General features: G+C 43.0%; 1 long non-coding RNA gene across 1 annotated transcript; it reads left to right on the forward strand.

The window, feature by feature from the left end:
* Positions 1 to 1,677: 1,677 nt before the first annotated feature.
* Positions 1,678 to 5,428, forward strand: LOC148114676 (uncharacterized). The gene is made up of 2 exons (XR_015732880.1): positions 1,678 to 1,929; positions 4,967 to 5,428. It is a non-coding gene; the product is annotated as an uncharacterized LOC148114676 (long non-coding RNA).
* The last annotated feature ends 8,606 nt before the right edge of the window (positions 5,429 to 14,034 follow it).

The raw sequence follows: 14,034 nt of genomic DNA on the forward strand, positions 1-14,034 counted from the left end.
TGGATATCCTTGTTGTGGTTGCTCTGCTCTGACTATAGAATAAACCGTATAATTTTTGCATGATCTCATACACAGTTAAATTGTTACCTATGCTAGGATACATAGTGGGTGGAATACTGGTCAACAATAGATAAAATGCCTTGTGGTGAGCAGTCAATTTCAAATGACCAGGGCCTCCCTGGAGGTTTGGAAATTAAAAAGAGTACATTTTCTTTCATAAAGACAATCTGTAGCTGCTGGCTCCATTCTAAAAGATTCCCTCCATCTATCTGTAATTTTGGAAAGTTAACAGGCATTGTCCCAGAATTGTTTGAATAGTTACTCACTGAGGGTAGCTGTCCATGGTTTTGTAAATGAGGGAACTCACAATAAGGCACGGGTATGCATGTTGTCACGCTGTACTGATTTGTCTCTATGTTCCTTTCCTTTCTCTCAGTAGGTGAAGATGTTGTTACTCTGTACTGATTTGTCTCTATGTTTCTTCTCTCTCTCTCTGTAGATGAAGACTGGGCATGCACGAAGCTCATTTGGCACTGGAAGTCGTAAGGTGAGGAGCTCTCGGCTGTGGCTCCTGCATCTAGGCCCAGGCCTGCTGGAGGGGGGTCGGATTCGCCCCTGAAGTACCTGAACTGGGTGCTGGATGTCCGGAGACACTCCTGGACAGCTGGCTCTCTGCTGGACATCAGCAGGAGGCCGATGTCGCGGTCGTCGGTCGAGGACTTCTGATCTCAGCGGCCCGGCGGCGGCGACGGCAACAGCAGCGGTGGATCCGGATCGGCGGATGCTGGTCACTGGGAGAATGAAGAAGCCCGGAGGTGGTCGCAACATGGGTGAGTAGCTGGCTTGGTCGTCTTCCCTCAGGTCTTGCAGCAGCAGCTGGAAGGGTGGTGGGTTCGAATCCTGCCGTGGGATCGGCCCGTGGGCGGTCAGTGTGCTGGGCTCGTTGCGGAGGTGCGTCCTTCTCATTGGGATTGGCGGGATGGGTGCTTCGCCCTCGAAGGTCGGTTTGGTGTCCCTCTGGTTCCTGGAGGCCTCCTCGCGGCTCGCAGCTGGCTCGGGAAGTTGGAATGTGGAGCCAAAGGCTGCCTCCAGTGTTTTGATCGCTTTTTCTACTTCGAGCTCGGTAGGCGAGCTCCTGGTATCTTGGATTTGCCCATCGTAGTCATTTTTTGGGCATTCTCCATTTGATTCGGGGTCCCCGCTGGTTCGTGCCATTAAATTTGAACCCAGGCTTCCTATTGGTTGCTGGCCATTCCAAGATGGCCACCGGGAAAATGGCGCGAAAGTGGGCTCGTACCGGTCCGGGGTATTGGGCTGGAGGGACCCCTCTCTTACCGGTGTGTTGGTCTCCTGTGCTTGTTCCTGGGCTTCCATTGCTGCTCCATGGCTTCTCAGGAGACTTTGGAGTTTCGCAATGAGCTCGCCGTTGCTGGCAGGCATTTCCATCACTTCTAGTATGGACAGTCAGAGTCTATCTTCCTCCTGGGCTGTGCTTCTGTTGCGGTCACTTGCTGCTCCCATCTGTCCCTCATCTCTGGGTGGTGAGTCCGGCTCGAAGTCCTGTCCACCTTCAACTGGGATGTCCTTTGGTGTGGCACCTTCGGATGCCAGTAGTTCAGCCATCCTTTTGGTGAATGTTCTGGTGTTTACTCTGTTCTCCTTTTTAGAGTAAACAGCTCGCTCGGTCATCATTCAGAGTTATGGGTAACCATCCTCTGCTACCATATTTGTTAAGAGTGATGGATCTAACCCAATAACTCGCAAGACACAGGTACATCTTTTCTTCAATTCTTTATTGCAGGCCTGGACTGTTCCTAGGCCCATTCATCTAATAGTCACTGACTATGGTCTATCTCTTGCAGGTATGCATCTGGAACTGCTGGATGGCCTCGTGGTGAGTTCTTTTATACCCAAGGGGAGGAGTCAGAGGTAAGGTGGCATGATGGGATATGTGGTCATGTTAACCCTTGCATGGTCATGGTGGGAAGTGGCAGGGGAGAATTAGACATTTAACCTGACACATACATTCAGAATTGTTGTTGTCAAAGCAAGGTTCTGACTTCAAAGTCTCTCTTCTTCAAAATTAAAGAAGAATTCAGAAAGGTTATTTGGACATTACGCAACCAGACAATTCCTCTGTTGTTCAGTGAAAAAGCCTACTTTTTTCAAGATGAACCTGAAAAAGAAGTGTCACTACTTTAATAAATCAGCTTCAAAGATTTTCTTTCCTAAAGGCCTTTTTTACCTTCCAGAGAAGAGATGGTGAGTGTAGATAGTTTAGGCAGGGGCCACAACTTCAACAAAAGGATGCAAAGCTAAGCACAACAGTGTAAAGCTTTGGGAAGCCTTTTCTTGCCAGTCTGTGTCTGGGGCTTCACTAGTATAACATTCCTTTGAGTCTTTGCCTTCAGTGCTATTCTGGCTGCCCTGTTTTCTCTCCTGTGTGTCTGCTAGAATGGCTTGGCCTTTTTAAGAAGGAGACTATTATGCTTTCTTTGGGGGAAAACAAAGATTAGATTTTCTCTAATCTACAGGAATCACTTCTCATTGGGAGAGCAAAAATACATACAATCTCTCCAATTTTCTCTTGAACGACTTGGTGAGGCACAAAGCTTGGGGGCTCTGAGGCACTCATTACTATTTGTCTTAAATGCAAAGTTGCTTGTTATGGGAGATTGCAGTTACAAAAATAACAACAAAGGAGACAAAGGCTGAAAGATGTCATGACGGTTTGTGTGTGTGTATGTATGTGTGTATGTGTGTAAGAGTTTAGATACAGTAAAAGAGAAACCTAAAAGACACAATAAGTTCAAGAAAAGAAAGAAAAAAAATCCTGTTATGAAATAGTATGACTTCCAAACTTATTCTCTCTCTCTCTCTCTCTCTCTTTCTCTCTCTCTCTCTCTCTCTCTCTCTCTCTCTCTCTCTCTGTCTTATCTAACAATCATCTTTCTCCATCTCTATCCATCCCTAATCTCCATCTATCTCCATCTATCTAATCTATTTTGTATGCCACCCATCTTGCCTGGACTGACTCTAGTTGTCTTACAATCATTCAATCATTATATTAGAAATACTATTGTCCCTCTTAGCTCTCCCAGAAATCCCTTCATCCCTTATTTAATTTTCACCTGTTTCAATAATAAAATTTATAAATAGTCCTTTCACTTTTTTTCTTCTTTTAGCAAGAGGGCCATAAAAGGTGTCTGATCTTTTTAGAAAGCAAATAGTTTTCTCCCTAATCAGAGAACTCAGTTTTGCCATGATTTATGACTCAGTGACTCATATGGTTAGAACACTGGGTTGACAATCTGAAAGCTCACGTTCAAAGTGCTGCTCTATGATGGGGTGAACTCCTGTCATTTGCTCCAGCTACTGTTCAGCTAGCAGTTTGAAAGCATGCAAACACAAGTAGATAAATAGGTACCACTCCAGTGAACACATTAACAGGAATATGGTGGGCAATGGTGAGAAAGGAAGGAAGGAAGGAAGGAAGGAAGGAAGGAAGGAAGGAAGGAAGGAAGGACTGAAAGTCACTTTTGTCAACCCAATGTCTGTTTGGCATGTGCTTTCTTCCAAAGCTCCTGGTGCTCTACTTTAAAGGTGCTGGCAACATCCCTTCAGATCTATGTTGTTTTTAAATGAATGTAAACCCACTTATCAGCTAGATCAAGGCTGTCAAACTCCTGGCCCATGGGCTGGATGCATCACATACTGGCCATGCCCACGCCCACTTTAGCGAAGGGGAAAAAAAAAGTCCCAATACGTCACATGACACCGCCATGATGACGTGAGTTTGACACCCCTGAACTAGATCTTCGGTGTCATCTCTGCCACACTCTGCCAAGTGTATCTCAATGACAGAGATATTGTTGGGAACATAGTATATTTTTAACATTAAAGCTATAATCTTGAAAACTGCAACACAATGAAATTAAAGAAGCATTCCAGACAAGTACCACCTTTTGTCTGATTTCTATTGCAGCAACACAAAGCTTATTTACCAAGTTGCTGATGTAGGATTTGAAGTCTTCCAAAAGGAACATTGCCAGGTGATAATCTGGTCTTCTAGCTAAGTTGCACAATAAGGCTGAAATGACCTAGTGAATTTACAGAGTGAATGGTCCTATTAAATATACATGCACTGGATACCTCTTATTGTTTCTATCTTATTTGTAAGAAACTTGCTAGAGCAGTGGTAAACTTCTTAACTGCCAGCGACAGAATGATAACCATCAGAATTCATGCCAAGCTTCTCAATATCACAGTTACCCAAGTCTGTGCCCCAAAGACTGCTTCAACAGAGCTTGAAATAGAGGGTTTTTGTGCCGTGGTCTAAGAAATTCTGATACAATTGGTACAAATATATATATAACTTTATTGTCATTGTATGTATATTCACAGTATACCCATACAACGAAATTCACTTAACACCCAAAGACCAGGCCCAACACACATAACAATCCCCAAACACACCCCTATCCACCACAAATTCCCCGCCTCTGAACCACCCAAACATCCACACAACAGACCAAGTAATGCTGTCCAACAGCTCTCTGATGGTGGCCCTTTAGTTCATTGTTGAGTGCGATTATAGCTCTGGGATAAAAACTATTCAGAAAACATGTGGTCTGAGTTTTAATTGCTCTGTATCTTCTGCCAGAAGGCAACAGTCCAAAATCATAAATACGTGGTTCAAACAAGTGCCACTTATACACTTGGACCTCACCAAATGGACTTCGCCATAATCAGGTCAACCTTATGCAGTCATTAATAGTAGTTTTCACTATTTTGTTTAAAAATGGTGATACTGACTTTCAAAATTGTCTTGCCCATGTAGTTTGATACATTAAAAATTATTACAGGCTGCATTCTGCTGCAAATCAGATGAATCGGTTTAAAAAAGAATTACATAAAATGTACAGATGCAAATTTATTTCTTTATTCTTCACATTTTATTTTACAGACCTAAGCAAATGAACAATAGGACATATACCACACCCTTTGAACCAGAAGATGAATATCTGGAGTCGTATATTATTTTTTTTTCATATGATCCCATGAAGCTGGATTGTATATACACAGTTATAAACAGTGGATCCGAATCTAAAAGTCTATTTTGTAAAAGATAGATTTTACCAACTGTAATTACTGGGAAAATAATAACATTTAAAAATAAATTTACAGACCACCTTTAAGGCAGATAAAATTTTACAGTATAACATTATAAATAACTTTTTAAACATGTATCTGGAGTGAGAAATGAAGAATTTTTTCTATATACTGTAATTTTACCTTTAAACATTTGATTCATCTGAACAATCAATCAGCAGTCCATCTTAAAGCAATGACAATAGATAATTGTAGTTGATATGTTTAGCATATGGATTCTTGAATTCTTCAAAAAATAAAAGAAATCCAAAAATGATTTTTATTGAGAAACAATTTGTAATATAATTTGTAAAGAAACAGAGATGCACAGTAAACATTTCAATTCACTATCCAATCAAAAATCCCCAACGATTGCTCCTCCTGGGGTTGCTCTGGAGTTAGCAAAATCAGAGGGAGGTTCAGCCGAAAGGATTTCTGCCTATTCTAAAATCTAACGTGGGAAAATCACAAACAGATATAATGCTTTGTTTTTCTTTTTTGCTTTGTTTTCCTTTTTTTCTGTTTGGACAGTAAGATATTGTATAAAAATGTACTTATTTAATAAATTTATTTATTTATTTAATAAAATTTATATGCTGCCCATCTCACCAGCAAGTGATTCTAGGCAGTTTACAATCAGATGATGCAATCAGATGAATTCGGGGAGGTCTTATTTTCGGGGGGGAGGCTTATTTTAACGCATGCGCTTAAAAGCCTGATTGGGCTTATTATCAGGGGATGTCTTATTTTTGGGGAAACAGGGTAAGTAAAACAAGATTGAGCTACATCTTAGAAATTGATGCAGGGTTTCCAACTACATACCTTCAAAATCTATTATTTGACACAAAATGGGCCAAAATTTGCCGTGATATAAATTTAGACTGATCCATTGAAGATGTTCTGCACAGAAAATAGGCATCGGACTGCTTGGTCCATGTTTTTCCAAGCATGGCCAGAAGGCAGGTTTAGATTTTGTAGAGCTGTTACTCTGCAGAGACACTATTAAATGTGCCTTAGCTACTGGCTGTGGTCCAGCACACACACTATTATTAGTGCCTCAGCTACTGGTGGCTGTGAAGTTCTGCAGTTTAAAAACTCCTGCCTGCTTTTGAGAAATAATATGGCAGCCTCAGATTCCAAAGAAGAGTTTAATGGTTCTGCAAGCCTTTTTACACCACTGGACACACTAACATCTGGCAACTCAAGACATATTTTCATAGAATGCAAGAAAGCCTGTTGTCTAGGTTTAAATAAAGAAAACGTTTACTTCAGGCCCATCTGATGCTTACCAAGCTGCGAGATGGGGAAAAGATCATCTTTATCTTTCAGCAAAGGACATGCAGCAGGTAAGTAACTGGTTTTTAGTTACTGGTCAGTAAAGCATGGTGGTAGAGATAGCACAATGTTTTATATTTTGCAGACCCTGAATCAATACCACATGATGGATTCTACTAGTTCACACCAGTTAACTTTCTAAGCAGTTTGGAGAACCAGTTGTTAGACAAAATCTCCTTCCCCCCCCCCACTTTATAGGGTTAATCCTGTAAGGAATTATAACATTCTGGTGTTGTTTCTAGCCTAATCTTTATTGCCCTGCTTACAGAAACTGCCTTTCCATTAACCCTTACTATATTCTTGGCAGTACACCTATACTTACTGTCACCTCCGGAGCTTCTCCTGAGTTTTTTTTTTCTTTGCTTGACTTTCTTAAAGAGGAAGAGTTGTTTTAAGCTTTTACACTGCTGTTGGGAGGAAATACTCCCCTGTTGGAGTTCTTCCAGCTGGGATGCAATGATCAGCACTTTGAAGAAATAATTGAATAACAAAGCTGCCGGAGCTGCCGGAAAGAAGCTTTTAATGAGAAGGAACCAAAATGAGTGACATTCAGCAAGGCTTCTTGACTATCTAGAAAGATTGACATTCAAAGGTGACTTTACATACCCTTTCTGACTTTTGGTCTAAAACTGTTTTTTGATGAAGTTTAATTCTGTGCTTGGTGATGTTTAATCCTTTGTTTATTGATGGGATAATTTTCCCTATTCAGCTTTGTTTGGAAGGAAAAATGTTAATCTCTGTTCCTGAAAAGAAGCAGCTCCAGAAATCTGGCTAGTTCCTGTTTCTATTTGTTCTGGTAATTCGTTTAACAAGCAACAGCTACTGTGTTTGCTCCTTTGCTTCATTCTGGAGATCTTAAATGACCTCTCTGCTAAAGGGTTTCACTTTATGAGCAAGAGTTGTCTGCTGATAGTTATTGCATTTAAACTATTTTAATTCCTCAAGGTGCTCTGGCACCCTCACTGATTTGTAACTCCAGTTTGCAGGTATTTCTAATCTAATGATTTGTATTTAGGAATTGGTATTCTTTGCTTTGCAAGCAAAGAAGCTTTTTGTATTTTTGTACAGGTAATCCTTGACATACAGCAGTTCATTTAGTGACCATTCAAAGTTACAATGGCACTGAAAAAAGTGACTTATGACTGTTTTTCACACTTACAGCTGTTGCAGCAAACTGTCATTAGGGCAAAGAAGCAATGTCAAGTTGGCCATGCCCACCCAGCCACATGAAGCACTGCAGTTGTGAAATGAGTGACATGGTTGTTAAGAATGCTGCAACAGGCATAAATGACAACCGGTCATAAGTGCAAGGACAAGTCAAAAGTACGAGGACAGGTCAGAAATAACTTTTTGCAGCCCTCTGGGTAGTCCCTATGCGCATAGGGACTACTCAGAGGGCTGAAAAAGTTATTTTTGACTGGTCCTCGCAGTTTTGACCAATCCTTGCACTTACAACTGTCCTCACATTTTACGTTTTGCACCCTATCTTGTCACCGTGGTAAAGGGAAGCACTGTAGTTGTGAAATGAGTGACATGGTTGCTAAGAATGCTGCAATGGGCATAAATGGGAGGATGTTCGTAGGTGCGAGGACCGGTCAGAAATAAGTTTTTTCAGCCTTCTGAGTTGTTTCAAGTAGGTTTAATCATCAATAAAAGCATCTTAACAAGCCATCATTACAAGTATATATCTACATATGATAGGAACCAGAAATACCTCACAGATGCAGCTATAGGCAGCTACTCGAGAGTCAAGGAATACATCTCAAACTAATCCTGCCAAGACTGTAGACATAACCCTTGTAACATCTTTCCTTTTTCATTAATACAACTGTCACATTTTGAAACATTAAAAACCCCACTAACCCCATAAGCATTACATATATACATTAAAATGATATAAAACACTGTATTACTAAAGCACTACATTGTGAACCATACGAAGTTCCGATGCAAGCGACTGTAACATCTTCCCTTCATATTAACACAACTATCACATATTAAGACATTATAAAACATTGTGAAACATGCAGAGTTCCGATGCAAGCAACTGTATCATCTTCCCTTTTCATATTAACACAACTATCCCATAATAAAACATTAAAAAACATTGCAAAAGTGTTCAAATTGTAAAAAGGAACAATATCAACACTTTCTACAAATAGAGTCTGTTAGATTATAGAAAAAGAACAATATCAACACTTTCTACAAATTGAGTGTATCAGGTGGTCGTGAACAACAGTCAACTGTGAGTAACAACTGGCCCTCTTGTGCCAACGGCTCTCTTTGCACTCTGGGCTTCTCCGTCCTCACTGGAATCACTGGGCTCTTCTCGCCACTTACTGGAGGGTCCGGCACTTGACTGCTATCGGGTATACCCGCTTGCTCCGAGCTCTCATCAACATTAATCTGAGGTCCCACCCCTGTGCATTCCTCATTGTCTATGGGTAAATGCGGCATGTTAATATCAGATACATCTGGCCTGTCCACAGGATATGTAAAGTCTGGCCACTCAGCTACACGCAAGTCTACCCAATTGCGACGATACAAAGTTCCTTCAACATCCACCAAATAGGAATGTGGAGCCACTTGTTGTAAGCAGCTACCCATTTTCCAGCGACCTATTTTATCTCCAGGCAGCGGTTTCACCCGAATCTGCTCCCCAATCTTCAATTCTGGCAAATCTCTAGCTGAGTTGTCATATCTTCCCTTGACCGCTTGTCTCTTCAGCCGTAACTTTTCTTGAACCCTTTGTATCACCGAGGGCTCAAGCAGCCTGTCGGACACTGGTAGTGATGTCTTTAGTCTCCTTGCCATCAGTCTATGCCAGACTACTGTCCATGCCCTCAGATAAGGTATTTCTCCAATGTAGAATGGCTTTCCACGGGTCTTTACCTTCAGTGTGAGCTTTCCTACATAGATTCACAGCTGATTCAGCTTTGCTGTTAGCTTGGGGATGACGCGGTGACGCAGTGAAGAGGTCACATGCTCGAACTCCCACTCAGGGGCAAATTAAGATAGTCTGCTTGGTTAACTTTAGCAAAAAAAGTTTGTTCCTGTTGCATCCAGCAAACTGTCTGATGCTCATGTTCTCCTCCAAGTGTCACCTGATCTAATGTAGCACTACTCAGGGTATCACTAATATACATTTCACATCCTGGCTTATAGACAACATTTAGGCTGTAATTCTGCAAACTAAGCATCATGCTCTGCAGACGTTTGGGAGCACACAAAAGGGGCTTCTTGAATATGGCTATTAGTGGCTTGTGATCAGTTTCAGCTATGATTATATCCTGGCCGTAAAGATAATGATGGAAAAGTTGGCAGGCAAATACAATACTTAAGCACTCCTTTTCAATTTGAGCATAGTTCAACTCAGCAGAAGAGAGCGCTCTGGACGCATATGCGATCGGCTGACCTTCTTGCATTAGGCAACATCCTAGGCCATTTTTGCTCGAGTCACTTTGAATGGTAACAGTCTTTGTAACATCATAATATTTTAACACTGGAGCAATAGTGACCAAGCGTTTTATCTCCTGTACTGCCTGCTCATGCATGGGGAGCCAATGTCAAACTGCATCTTTGTCCAGAAGGCGTCTCAATGGCTGGCACACCTCCAATAGGTGCGGCAGAAATTTTGCTAGATACGTAACAAATCCGATAAATCTCTGCACTGATTTAACATCAGCAGGTGATGGCATCACCACAATGGCTCTAATCTTTTCTGGATCAGCTCGTGAAGACAAAGTATGCCCATGGAAGCAGATTTCGTGCACCTTAAATTGCAACTTTTTTACACTGAGCCTTAACCTTACCTGCCTAGACCAATCCAATAGTGCTATTAACTTCTCATCATGGTCAAAAAGTGAATTTGACTTCCGGCGGTGACGTAGGGTCGAGGCGGTACGGGAAAAGAAGAGCTCTATTCCCAGTGTCGGATTTCTAAGTTTTTGGTGCCCTTTCGGGCAAAGATCGGTCCTGGAGGGGAATCTTCAGAGGAGGCGAGGAGAGGTGCGATCTCCAGGCCCACCAAGAAGGACCCTCAGTTCAAGCTTGGAAGAAGTCAGCCGGTGCAGCTGACTCAGAGGCCCGAAGCCCCGAGCGAGACCAACGGGAAGCAGGAGAGTGAATACGGTGCTGAGAAAAGCAGTGTGAGCAGAGTAAGAAACATTAAGAAATGATAGAAGAAAGAATGGAATCTTTAGATTTAAAAATGATGGGACTAAATAAAGAATTAGAAAACAATGTGGCGCAATTGGAGATGGAAAGAGCTGCATTCTTCTTACCTTTTCAAAATGTGGTGGAAGACAGAGAGGAGGACCTAACATTTGTAATGGCGGAGATGATAGCAGAGGCCCTCCAAAGAGAGAAGGATGAAATAATAAATGAGCTGGACGAAGTATACAGAATCCACACTAATTATGCGCGACAAAACAAATTACCCTGGGAGGTACGTGTAAGATTCGTGAGAAGGAAAGTTAGAGGCATTGTGTATAAAATAACAAAAGATGAGCCTATGTTGTATAGGAACAAAGAAATAATTACACTGAAACAAATTCCAAAAAGAATAAGAAACCTATGGAAGGATTATTGGTTCCTGGCCACGTTACTAAATAAGAGATTTATACCATTTAGATGGATAACGCCAGAAGAAATGTTGGTAACGTGGCAGGGAAAGAAAATAAGGGTGGACTCACAAAGTAAAGTAAGAGATCTATATGATGAAGTGATGGGTATTGAAACATCAAGTAATAGTAAAGAGGAAGTGGGATGAAACACTAAAGGAAAACAAAGATGAGAGTGTGAAAGACCACTAAAGGAAGGAGAAAAGAGGAGGAAGGAGAGATTCAGGAGGAAGAAGGAGTACAAACAAGGGGGGGAAAGAAACAAGAAGAAACAAAAAAGAAACAACAGGAAAATAAATAAGAAATGGAACAGAGCCTAAAAATTCTATCGTTAAAAGTAAACGGTTTTTGTTATGTATTGATACATTTAAGCGGGAGTTTCAAATATTTAAGTGTTGCTGATTGGCTGACAGTCACTCCTGGAGTGTATATAAGGAAGGCTGCTGCCAGAGAGTTTTTGTTGAAGTCTCACTCTATATTAAAGAGCTGTTGTCACTTGCTTGCTTGTGCCTCTCATTATTCCCGTGCTACAACATTGGCGATGAAGGTGGGATTGAGGCCACAAGAAGCAAACCAGTGAGACCCTCGAGCTTCAGCTAGGGTGATGAAGTGAACTACAGGAGACATACTGGCATGTCTGCCTACGTTCCGCCCAAGCCCTTCGATCCTGCTCGCGAGAAATGGGCATCCTACATGACGAGGTTCAAGTGCTCCCTCGAAGCCAGCAACATGCAAGGACTCTCCGCTAATCAGAAGAGAGCCCTATTCCTAAGTCACTGCGGACCGGACATGTTTGAGATGGCGGAGTCCCTCTGCAAGGCAACGCCAGTTCAGACCGTTCCCTGGGACACACTGATGGCGACTCTCCGAGCACACTACACTCCGGTGCCCTCCAAGTTCATGCAGCGCTACGAATTCAGACAACACGTGCAGAAAGAGGGAGAGCCGGTCAGTGCATACATGGCAAGCCTTCGTAAAGCCGCAACGCATTGTGACTATAGAGACTTAGACGACGTGCTGCTCGAGCAGCTAATATGCGGCATTTGGGATACGAGACTGCAAAGGCGACTGCTCGCTAAACCCAACTTGACACTGGTTGGAGCCCTAGACGAGGCCAGGGCTCACAAAACCTCTACAAAAGCCACTGATGCCTTGCAGCGACCATTGGCAAACAAAGACACTCCCAAAACTACACCAGTGCATTGGGAGGACGTCAGATCCAGCTCAGAAGGAGAGTCCAATGAGGACATCTGCCACACCGAGCACAAAAAGACAGAAGTAAACAGTCATCAGAAAAACTGTTCTAGCTGTGGCAGAAAGCACGAGAGACAGATCTGCAAGTACCGAGACGCTGTTTGTAGGCACTGTGAAAAGAAGGGACACTTGGCGAGAGTCTGCAGGGCCATCATTCATGGACAATTCCGGCCACGTGACCACCACAGCCAACCCGAAGCGGCTCGTTCAAAACAGCCAGTCAAAGATGGCGGCGCGAAAAATCGGCGCGAAATTCAAAAATGAGACGCCTACAGTACAACCGTCGACCGGGCCAGCAAAACCAATGATGACAAGATCTACACTAAGGTTGAGATCAACGGTCATCAATGCGAGATGGAAATCGACACCGGATCTGCACTATCTATAATGTCATGGGCGACCCTGAAAACCATCCTACTAGCATTCAGGAAGAATCAACCAGCAAGACAGAAGTCGTGCCTCCTCGACTACCAGGAAAATCGAATTCTGGTTGAAGGCATCGCCACAGTACAAAACACATACGGCGAGTTTAAGAAAGAACTGCCACTAACCATTGTTAGCAAGCAGCTTCCCAGCCTCTTGGGCATGGGGTGATTCCGAGCCCTCAGTATGGGTTTCACCGGCATCCACAGCCTAAACAAGCCGTCATTGAAAGACGACATCCTACACGAATTCCGGGATGTCTTCGATGAGGCATTGGGCAAGTATGTGGGGACCCCAATTTCTTTTAATTTAGACCCCAACGTGGCCCAAGTAAGACTGAAGGCTAGGCGGGTGCCTTTCGCATTGAAACCGAAAATCGATGCGGAATTAGACAAATTAATAAGGCAAGGGGTGTTGGTTTCCATTGACCACAATAAATGGGAGACCCCAATAGTCACCCCTATAAAGGCCGACGGCTCAGTTAGAATTTGCGCCGACTACAAATGCATGATAAACAAGGCTTTGCAGCAGAGCGCCTATCCGGTGCCGATCGTGCATCATCTACTACACTCCCTGGGGCCCGGCCAAATTTTTGCCAAGCTAGACCTGGCACAAGCGTATCAGCAGCTGCCAGTGGACGATGCCACAGCTGAGGTGCAAACAATAGTGACCCACAGAGGGGCATTCAAATGCACCAGGTTGCAATTTGGAGTAAGCGTCGCGCCTGGCCTATTTCAAAGTACAATGGAGCGCTTGCTACAAGGACTTCCGGGACTGGTGCCGTACTTTGATGACATACTAATAAGCGTCCAAAACACAGAGCAACTAGGCGATAGAGTTAGGAAAGTGCTGCAAAGATTTAGGGAAGCGGGACTGAAACTTAAAAGAAATAAGTGCATGATCGCAGTCCCCTCTGTCGAATTCTTGGGGTACAGGGTCGACGGTACAGGCATCCACCCCACAGAGAGTAAAGTAAAGGCAATCAGGATTGCCCCCACCCCTAAATCGAAAACCGAGCTCCAAGCATTCCTAGGGCTCCTGAAATTTTATATCATGTTTCTCAAAGACAGAGCCACCGTTGCAGAGCCCCTGCACAAGCTACTAGGCAAAAACATCCCTTGGGTGTGGGGCAAGGCTGAAACAGCATTTGCTGCTGTTAAAAGACTCTTGTCAGAGGAAAGTTTCCTTATCCAATACAACACAGAGCTACCGCTAGTTCTTGTTTGTGACGCTTCCCCCTTTGGTGTCG

Source organism: Pantherophis guttatus, chromosome 3, assembly GCF_059756535.1.
Source record: "Pantherophis guttatus breed Tessera chromosome 3, ASM5975653v1, whole genome shotgun sequence".
Taxonomy (NCBI): Eukaryota; Metazoa; Chordata; class Lepidosauria; order Squamata; family Colubridae; genus Pantherophis; species Pantherophis guttatus.